At 44.0% G+C, this 10652-nt stretch overlaps 1 protein-coding gene across 4 annotated transcripts in view; it reads right to left on the minus strand.

Annotated features, from left to right (window-relative positions):
* Window positions 1-6886, minus strand: part of triqk (triple QxxK/R motif containing) — a 109270-nt gene extending 102384 nt beyond the window's left edge. Inside the window, exons 1-2 of one of the 4 annotated variants that reach the window (XM_078540741.1) lie at window positions 6474-6879; window positions 6316-6381 (exon numbers count right to left, since the gene is read on the minus strand). The gene's annotated coding sequence lies outside the window, so the exon portion shown is untranslated. The other 3 variants (XM_078540743.1, XM_078540744.1, XM_078540740.1) reach the window with 3 other exon arrangements.
* Window positions 6887-10652: the final 3766 nt, after the last annotated feature.

Consider the following 10652-nt stretch of genomic DNA (forward strand, 5'->3'; position numbering starts at 1 on the left):
GTTGGCCCTTCAGTGCAATGCTGTATTATTAGAAATGCGTTTGTCCTTCAGACAAAAAAATTTAAAATGCCATGGTCCTGTCTGCCTGTTCAGATGAATGTTAAAGGCTGCACAGTACTCCTTAGTTTCTTCCACTGTCTTGGCTAACTGTGTTCTCAAAACCAATACCCCCAAATGCAGATTCACTTCACTTTGCTGTGGGCAAAAACAAGCGCTGTGATCCTCTCCAAAACAACAGCACCTGCTGGGGTTGCCAACCAAGCTGGATTGCCCAGGAGTCTCCAGGAATCAGTGTCTGATCTCCATGGGTCCATTTCTGATTTACCCCATGTGGATTCCAACTGAAGTTCCATTCCTCATGTTTTGAATCCACCCAGGGTTACAGGCATCTCTCAGACATACAGCATTCCTCGGACTGCTGTCCTCGCTGCATCCTGAGATCCACATTCAGTGCCATGCGCCACCATATGTACACACTCAACCTCTCTCTCCAGCAACACCAACTCACCCTATCTCAAAGCTGTCCTTGCCCCTTGTTCATTTCATTCTTCGCCTCATCTGATGCCTTAACAAGAAACTTTTTCTCTTCCTTCCAGGTGTTAAGGAACACCAGCTCCAACAACTTATTGATACCAATGCCCATCCGGAAGTCTCCACCCCTTCCCGTCCCTCTGACCCCATCCCTTCTTCTAATCCCAGCCCATGCCGTGTATTCACTATACATTCTGACCTTTCCCTCTCTGACGCTGAACGTTCTGTACTCAGCAAAGGACTCAGTTTCATCCCCTTACACCCTCACCTCAATGAATTTCGGGCATGGCACAATGTTGAACTCTTCTTCCAATGCCTTCATCTCCATGCTCACTTCTTTGGGCAGAAGTCCTCCTCCCGTTCAACAGATCCCTTCACCCACCTCCTGTATTCTCCCTCGATCTGGACCCATCCCTCTGGCCTCTTACCTGGTCTTGATCTTTTCATTGAGAACTTCAGCATGACATCGGCTATCTTAATTTCTCTTCTCCTCTCACCCACTCCAACCTGTCTCCTTCTGAACTTGCTGCATTCCGTTCTCTCAGGTCTAACCCTGACTTTGTTATCAAACCTGCCAACAAGGGCGGTGCTGCTGTTGTCTGGCGTACTGACCTCTACCTTGCAGAGGCTGACGCCAACTGTCAGGCACTTCTTCCTACCATCCCTTGGACCATGACCCCATCACCAAACATCCAGCCATTGTTTCCAGGACTGTCACTGACCTCATCTCCTATAAGATCTTCCCTCCACAGCTTCCAACCTCAATCTCCTAGCCCCACCCAGCCCGCTTCTACCTCCTTCCCAAAATCCACAAACAGGATTGTTGTCCTGGTAGATCCGTCGTGTCAGCCTGCTCATGCCCCAGGGAACTCATTTCTTCCTATCTTGACTTCATTCTCTCTCCCCTTTTCCAGTCTCTTCCCACCTACATTCACGTTTCCGCTGATGCCCTATGTCATATCAACAATTTCCAGTTTCCTGGCTCTAACAGCCTCCTCTTCATTATGGATGTCCAATCCCTCTACACCTCCATCCTCCATTAAGGTGGTCTGAGGGCTCTCAGCTTCTTCCCCATCTGCCACCACTCGCCTCCAGTCTGGCTGAACTTGTTCTCTCACTGAACAATTCCTCCTTTAAATTGTCTCACTTCCTTCAAATAGAAGGTGTGTCTATGGGTACCCGCATGGGCCCCAGTTATTCCTATCTTTTTGTAGGGTATGTGAAACATTCCTTGCTCTAGTCCTATTCAGGCCCCCTCCCACAGCTCTTTCTTCGGTACATCGATGACTGTTTTGGTGCCGCTTCATGCTCTCGTTTAGACCTGGAAAAACTTATCGATTTTGCTTCCAATTTCCACCCCTTCTCACCTGCACATGGTCCATCTCTGACACTTCCCTTCCTTAACCTCTCTGTCTCCATTTCTGGTGATAGATTGTCTACCAATATTCATTACAAGCTCACTGACTCCTGCTTCGACTACAGCTCCTCACACCCTACCTCTTGTAAAGGCTCCATCCCATTCTCTCAGTTCCTCTGCCTCTGTCACATCTGTTCTGATGATGCTACTTTCCAAAACAGGGCTTCCGCCATGTCTTCCTTTTTCCTTAACCAACAATTCCCCCAACAGTGGTTGACAGGGCCCTCACCCATGTCCAACCCATCTCCCACACCTCTGTCCTCACCCCACCCTCCCAGAAGGGTCCTCCTTGTCCTCACATTTCACCCCACCAGCCTGCACATTCAAAAGGATCATGCTCTGCCATTTCCGCCAACTCCAGCATGACACGACCGTCAAACACATCTTCCCCCCTCCACCCCCTCGTCATCATTCCGTAGGGAGCATTCCCTCCATGACACCCTGGTCAACTCCTCCATCACCCCCAACTCCTCATCCCCTTCCCACGGCACCTTCTCATGCAATCACAGAAGATGCAACACCTGCCCCTTTACCTTCTCCCCCCTCACCATCCAAGACCCCAAACACTCCTTTCAGGTGAAGCAGCGCTTCACTTGCATCTCCTTCAATTTTGTCTACTATATTCACTGCTTCCAATGTGGTCTCCTCTACACTGGGGAGACTAAACGCAGACTGGGTGACTGCATTGCAGAATGTGTTCGCTCAGTCTGCAAGCATGACCCAGACTTTCCTGTCACTTGCCATTTCAACACACCATCCTGTTCTCATGCCCCACATGTCTGTCCTTGACCTGCTGCAATGTTTCAGTGAAGCCCAACGCAAACTGGTGGAACAGCACCTTATCTTCTGATTAGGCACTTTACAACCTTCTGGACTTAACATGGAGTTCAACAACTTCAGACCATGAACTCTCTCCTCCATCTCTACTCCTTTTTTAATCCAATTTTAATAATTTTAAAATTTGTATCTTTAACTTTTATTCTTATTTATTTCTATTTTTTTTTTAAATCCTTTTTCCCCAACATCCCCCTACCCACCCCTCCCCTTCCCCCGGGCCATCTGTCTGTCACTTGTTTCTATGTTGTCTTTTCATAGAGCGCTCCCCTTCGTTCTGCTATTAACACATTCTGCCACCTCCTTCAGTCCTTACCACTACCATTAACACTCCCTTGGTCTTGTGTCCATGTTCATTTGTCAACCTCTCCTTAATCCCACCTATCCCTGACCTTCTATTTTGCTTCACCTGCTCTACCTCTTCTTAAACCTTATAAAACCCATCATATTTCTACTTCTTTAGCTCCGTAGAAGAGTCATATGGACTTGAATCGTTAACTCTGTTTCTCGCTCCACAGATGCTCCCAGACCTGCTGAGTTTTTCCAGCATTTTCTGTTTTTATTTCAGATTTCCAGCATCTGCAGTATTTTGCTTCCAACTGATCTCCATGGCCCTGCTGTGGTGACCAGGGATAAAGGTTCTTTACCTTTGCTTTCAGCCAGTGAGTAATACATTCACTGGCCGCTGCTGGTTGACCTGCCACCAGAAATGGAGCTTGCCACACTTCAAGTGAAGTTATGGTGTTGGTAGAGGAACTGCTGTGAAGAGGCAGAGACTTGAAATTTTAAAGAGAGGCCAGCAATGGCCTGAGCCAGAAATGCCGGTAAGGTAGGGAAAATAATTTATGCAATGCACTTAGCTAGTCAAAAGGGTAAATACTTAACTGTTGCTGTCTTTCACATTTTAATTCTGGTTATCTTTAACTTGGGGAATAACAGGAACTAATGGATATAAAATTAGTTAATTTTTTGTCCAATTGAAAAGCAAAGTGCTGCAGATGCTGGAAATCGGAAATAAAAAACAGAAAATGCTACAAATTCTCAGCATATCAGGCAGCATCTGTGGAGGGAAACAGAGTTTACATTTCAACAGAGTTAGTGTTTCAGGTAGATGACCTTTCATCAGAACTAATTTTGGCCCCTCATTTAGCTACCACAGTGTTTTGCAGATATACAGGAATAATTAGGTAAAATATAGCTATTAGACAGAATTCATATATAATTAGCACATTATACTTTAGAATTGAGAAAGTGGTCACAGGTCAACAGAGCCATTTTTACCCAGAAGCCTTTAAACACATACATGGGCAGCACAGGCCTTAATTAAAAACAGCTCTGATTTTAATTAGAAACAGGCAACATTACTTCATATGGCAGTATCCACTGGAATTCATTAGTGCTCTTTCCCTTTTTGGAAATGGGTATCACTTTACTGCCTTATTCACTAGCAAAGGAATTTAAGAAAAGGTGATAACAAACATTAATGGTTGCATAATCTGGAATTGGCGTCATTACTTATTATGAAGGCATTCTTAAAATTTAGTTCAGCGTATCATGAAAGACTAGTGGACTTCTACAAGTCAGAATTGAACATGATCAGACACCTGGTGCAACAGACAGATGCTACATGAATGTAGCTTTTTACTAAACTGGAGAGAAAACAACTTATAAAAATCACTATTTGTATATTAAAAGTTTAAAGTCATTTAACAAAAAATATAGAAGCAAGTGAAATTAATTAGAAATCATGTGAGAACATATTATAAGCACACATTGAGGTGATGGTGTAGTGGTATTGTCACTGGACTAGTAATCCAGAGACCCAGGGTAATGCTCTGCAGGACCTGGGTTTGAATCCCACCATGGCTGATGGTGGAATTTGGATTTGATAAAAATTTGGACTTAAAAATCGAATGATGAAACCATTGTTGATTGTTGTAAAAACTCATCTGGTTCACTAATGAAATCTGCTGTCCTTACCTAGTCTGGCCTACATGTGACTCCTGACCCACAGCAATGTAGTTTACTCTTAAATGCCTTCTGAACAAGGGCAATTAGGGATGGGAAATAAATGCTGGCCTAGCCCACATCCTATAAGTTAAAAATATCTGCTCACAGCCACTGTGATAACCTAGTTGATAAATTATTTAACAGGCCACCTGGAAGAAGGTAATATCATTTGATAGTCATCTTCCTCAGAGGAGAGTAGTACACTTGCTCCGACTCAAAAATAAGTGTCTGTGCGAAGTGGCTATTTTGAATTCGAGTGAGCGTGATTGTTAGGGGAGTGCTCCCAATCTGAGACAACCTCCAAAGTGGGGTTATGGTTATAATCTACTTCGAGTCTTGCCCTTTCTATCCACTTCCCTCCAACCCCTCTGCTTTAAAGGGAAGTCTCCCTAAAACAATTTTCTTCTATTGTGTCTTTCATTTTCCAATCTACTCTTTATTTTTAAACTTTCTCCTACTGCTTTGCACCCAGTTTTGTACTCTTCGTTGTAACGAACTTTGAGGTGTGTCCCTGCATAAGCAGTTCTGCAGAATTGCAAACTGTTGTCTATTTGTATTAAAAGTGCAGTGCAACTATACTGTTCACCAAGTTCCTATTATTCACCATGACCATTTGTTATACTAAATTATTTCAACATATTGTAAATGAGCAAAATGATTAAAACTGATCATTGAAACGGATTAAAATCTTTACACTTTATTACTGGGGAATGAATATATAGTGATAAACAACTTATTGCAATGGAGTTGAACAGAGGGGTTTTACCTGCCAAACATTATTCATATATGTTTTAATTTTAACTTAACTGCCATTATCATATTTTGAATAACTCAAATTTAGTGGCGATAATAGTTACTGCCCTGCAGATAAATGAATTTTTAATGTATTGATGCATTAAGCTGAGTTAGCTTAATGTCAGTAGTGACTGCAGTGAGAGGGGATTTTTTTTTATCAAGTGTTAACAGGTAGGATTTTTAAGAAGTTTTTGTAAAGCATTTCAGATGCAGTAATGTAATTTTTGCAGAGTTCTGGCCTTTCAGAGATTAAATGAGCCACTAATAGGTTTACAAAACAACTCTCAATTCATATTGGTTTATCTTTTAAAAATAGCAACTCATGATATTTATACCAAATCTCTTGATTTTTGATATGATAAGGCTGGCATATACATTGCTCCGTAGTCTCCTGGGATGGGCTGCTGATCTCCTGGGCACTGCTGCTGACAACCCAGGAGAAAAACACTTTTTTGTAAGTGCAATTTAAACCTGAAGGTCCAGATTCTTATCCAGTCCAGTACAATCCTGGTTATCTACCTACCAGGTACTGGAGGTGCTGCCCATATTTGAATTTCAGCCAATCAGATAATGCTCTCGCGTGTGGTCGCACAGTTACAGTGCCAATTGAGTACCATCTGATCAAATCTTCAGGTATATGGTGGACCAAAGTTGGCAACCCCAGTTTTTGTATTTCAAAGTAATGCATTGTGCAAAATGCTTTGAAAAGTTGATATGATACTACTTACATAAAAGTTCTTTCTCCTTTAGGTTGGCAAGAATGCGGTAGTTCGAATTAGAAGCATATAATGTACCTGTCCAATTGAAACCAAATAATTTGCGAAAGATTGACTGCACATTTTAACACTGCACCCCCTCACCGCCTTAAAACACAATAATTAAATACCTCTCAGTGCCAACGTAAAAAAACTTGGTGAGCTCCACTCATGAATAGGCAACAAAAAAATTGTCAACGTTGCTTCCGAGTGAACCAGCCCAAATTGACGTTAGAGCCAACCAATCAAGGACTAGCAAGTGGTCCCACTGTCCAATGAGCTGCAAACAGCATTGAGGGGGTGTTCCGGCTTCTTTCGGACCCTCCCTCGGGATGGATGTCAATAAATCCCAGAGTGGAAAGCCTGCCTTCGGGGAAAGGGGGGTTTGTGTGGCAGGCGGAGGAGGGCCAGCGCTCACTGTGATGACAGGGTGTAGTTACTGAATAAAGGTGAAGTCAGACAGTCCCCGCTGTACACGGCGCGCCCCTGCCTCTCCTCCTCCTCCGCCGCTCGAGAACCTGGCCCAGATCCGCCTCGCGCTCCCACTTCCGCTCTCAACACCGATCCTGCTTTGCAAAGGGAGCAGGCAGGCAGGCCAATTGCAGCATTGCTTCCAAAGTCCCCGCACACACTGCCATCAGCTCACTTCAGTACAACTCGCTTTAAAAGCTTTTATCATAGCTTTTAGAGACAGTTCATAAGCACTGCTCATCTTCCCGAGTCATGTCCCGCCCTTACCTTTTCAGCTGCACTTTTTTCCTTTATTCATTCATGGGTTATGAGTGTCGCTGGCGTAAGGACGGCATTTTTTTTGTTAAAAACAAAAAGCTAAAAGCTACTGCGGATGCTGGAAATCCAAAACAAAAACAGAATTACCTGGAAAAACTCAGCCGGTCTGGCAGCATCGGCGGAGAAGAAATCAGTTAACGTTTCGAGCCTTCATGGCCCTTCGGCAGAACTGAAGCATAGTTAGAAGGGAGAAATATAAACTGGTTTAAGGTCTTTAACCAATTTATATTTCTCCCTTCTTCTAACTATGCTTCAGTTCTGCCGAAGGGCCATGAAGGCTCGAAACGTTAACTGATTTCTTCTCCGCCGATGCTGCCAGACCGGCTGAGTTTTTCCAGGTAATTCTGATTTTTTTTTTGTTACCCATTCCTTATTTGCCCTTAAGAATGAGTCGCCGCCTTGAACCACTACAGTCCAAAACAATGCAGTGCCGTGAGGAAGGGGATTTCCAGCATTTTGACATTGTCAATGAAGGAATGGCAATATATATATGAAGTTAGGATGGTGTGTGATTTGGAGGAGGATTTACAGGTGGTGGCATCCCAGTGTAACTGCTTCTCTAGTTCTTCCAGATGGTAGAAGTCAAGGAAGTTGGTGAGTTTCTGCAGTGCGTCTTGTAGATGGTACACATTGCCACCACTATGTGCTGGTGATGGAGGGAGTGAATGTGCTCATCAAGTGCACTGGGTGGTGTGGAGCTTCTTGATTGTTTTTGGAGTTGTACTCATCCAGGAAAGTGGAGAGTATTCCATCATACTCCTAACATAGAGTCATAGAGGTCGACAGCACAGTAAGAGGCCCTCCGTCCCATCAATTCTGTGCCGGTCAAACAAGTACCTAACTATTCTAATCCCATTTTCCAGCACTAGGCCCATAGCCTTGTCTGCCATGGCATCACAAGTGCACATCCAAATACTTCTTAAATGTTATGAGGGTTTCTGCCTTTACCACCCTTTCAGGCAGTGAGTTCCAGATTCCCACCACCCTCTGGGTGAAAAAATTCTTCCTCACATCCCCTCTAGACCTCCTGCCCCTTACCTTAAATCTATGCCCCCTTGTTATTGATCTCTCCACCAAGGGGAAAAGTTCCTTCCTGTCTACCCTATCTATGCCCCTCATAATTTTATACACCTCAATCATGTCCCCCCCTCAATCTCCTCTGTTCCAAGGAAAGTAACCCCAGTCTATCAAATCTCTCCTCATAACGAAAACTCTCCGGCCCAGGTAACATCCTGGTAAATCTCCTCTGCACTCTCTCTAGTGCAATCACATCCTTCCTATAATTTGGATTCCAGAACTGCAGGCAATACTGTAGCTATGGCCTAACCAGCATTTTATACAGTTCCAGCACAACCTCCCTGCTCTTATATTCTATGCCTCAGCTAATAAAGGCAAGTTTCCCATATGCCTTCTTAACCACCTTATCTACCTGTCCCGCTAGCTTAAGGGACCAGTGGACATGCACACCAAAGTCCCTCTGATCCTCGGTACTTCCCAGGGTCCTACCATTCATCGTGTATTCCTGTGCCTTGTTTGTCCTGCCCAAGTGCATCATCTCACACTTATCTGGATTAAATTCCACTTGCCACTGACCAGCCCGTTTATATCATCCTGTAATCTAAAGCTATCCTCCTCAGTATTTACCGCCCCACCAATTTTCGTGTCATCCGCGAACATACTGATCAACCCTCCTACATTCAAGTCTAAATCTTTTATATATACGACAAACACAAGGGACCCAACACCAATCCCTGTGGAACCCCACTGCACACAGGCATCCAGTCACAAAAACATCCCTCGACCATCACCCCCTGCTTAGAACCATAGAACACTACAGCACAGAAAACAGGCCATTTGGCCCTTCTAGTCTGTGCCGAAATATTATTCCGCTAATCCCATGGACCTGCACCCAGTCCATAACCCTCCAGACCTCTCCCATCCATGTATCTATCCAATTTATTCTTAAAACTTAAGAGTGAGCCCGCATTTACCACGTCAGATGGCAGCTCGTTCCACACTCTCACCACTCTCTGAGTGAAGAAGTTCCCCCTAATGTTCCCCCTAAACCTTTCCCCTTTCACCCTAAAGCCATGTCCTCTCGTGTTTATCTCTCCTAATCTAAGTGGAAAGAGCCTACTCACATATACTCTGTCTATACCCCTCATAATTTTGTAAACTTCTATCAAATCTCCCCTCATCCTTCTACGCTCCAAGGAATAAAGTCCTAACCTGTTTAATCTTTCCCTGTAACTCAACTCCTTAAGACCTCTGCTTCCTGCCACTCTGCCAATTCTGGATCCAATTTGCCAAATTGCCTTGAAACCCATGGGCTCTTACCTTCGTTATCAGTCTCCCATGCAGGACCTTATCAAAAGCCTTGCTGAAGACCAAGTAGACTACGTCAAATGCATTGCCCTCATCTACACACCTGGTCACCTCTTCAAAAAATTCAATCAAATTGGTCAGAAACCATGCTGATTGTCCTTGATTAATCCCTGCCTCTCCAAGTGTAGATTAATTATGTCCCTCAGAATTGCTTCCAATAGTTTCCCCACCACTGAGGTTAGACTGACTGGCTTGTAGTTCCCTGGTTTATCCCTTTCTCCCTTCTTGAATAACAGTGGCTGTCCCTAGTCCTCTGGCACCTCTCCTGTGGCCAGAGAGATATTAAAAATTATTGCCAGCACCCCTGCTATCTCCTCCCTTGCCTCACTCAACAGCCTGGGATACATTTCATCCGGGCCTGGAGATTTATCTACTTTTAAGCCTGCCAGACCACTTAGAATCACCTCTCTTTCTATGCTAATTTCTTTAATTATATCATAGTTCTTCTGCTGATTCCCATACCCACGTCGTCCCTCTCACTTGTGAACACCGACACAAAGTATTAGTTTAGAACCCTACCTACGTCTTCCGGCTCCATACAAATTACCACTCTGGCCCTTAATGGGCCCTACTCTTTCCCTTACTCTTAATGTACTTGTAAAATAACTTTGGATTTTCCTTTATTTTACCTGCCAATGCTTTTGCATGCCCCCTTTTTGCTCTCCTAATTTCCTTTTTAAGTTCCCCCCCTACACATTCTATACTCCTCTAGGGCTTCCACTTTTTTGAGCCCTCGGTATCTGCCATAAGCCTCCCTTTTTCTCTATATCCAATCCTGTATAAACCTTGACATGCTGGATTTCTTGGTCCCACCCTTTGTCTTTACTGGAATATGTTGGCTCTCACTATTTGCTTCTTGAATGAGTCCCACTGCTCTGACGCGGATTTACCTAAAGGTAGCTGCTCCCAGTCAAACCTGGCCAAATCATATCGGATTTTATTAAAATCAGCCTTTCCCCCAATTTAGAACTCTGATTTCTGGCCCATCCTTATCCTTTTCCATAACAACCTTTAATCTAACGGAGTTATGATCACTATCTGCAAAATGCTCCCCCACTGATACCTCTACCACTTGCCTGGCTTCATTCCCTAAAATTAAGTCCAACACTGCCCCCTCTCTTGTAGGACCATCTATA

This window comes from Cetorhinus maximus, chromosome 4 (genome assembly GCF_964194155.1).
Source record: "Cetorhinus maximus chromosome 4, sCetMax3.hap1.1, whole genome shotgun sequence".
Taxonomy (NCBI): domain Eukaryota; kingdom Metazoa; phylum Chordata; class Chondrichthyes; order Lamniformes; family Cetorhinidae; genus Cetorhinus; species Cetorhinus maximus.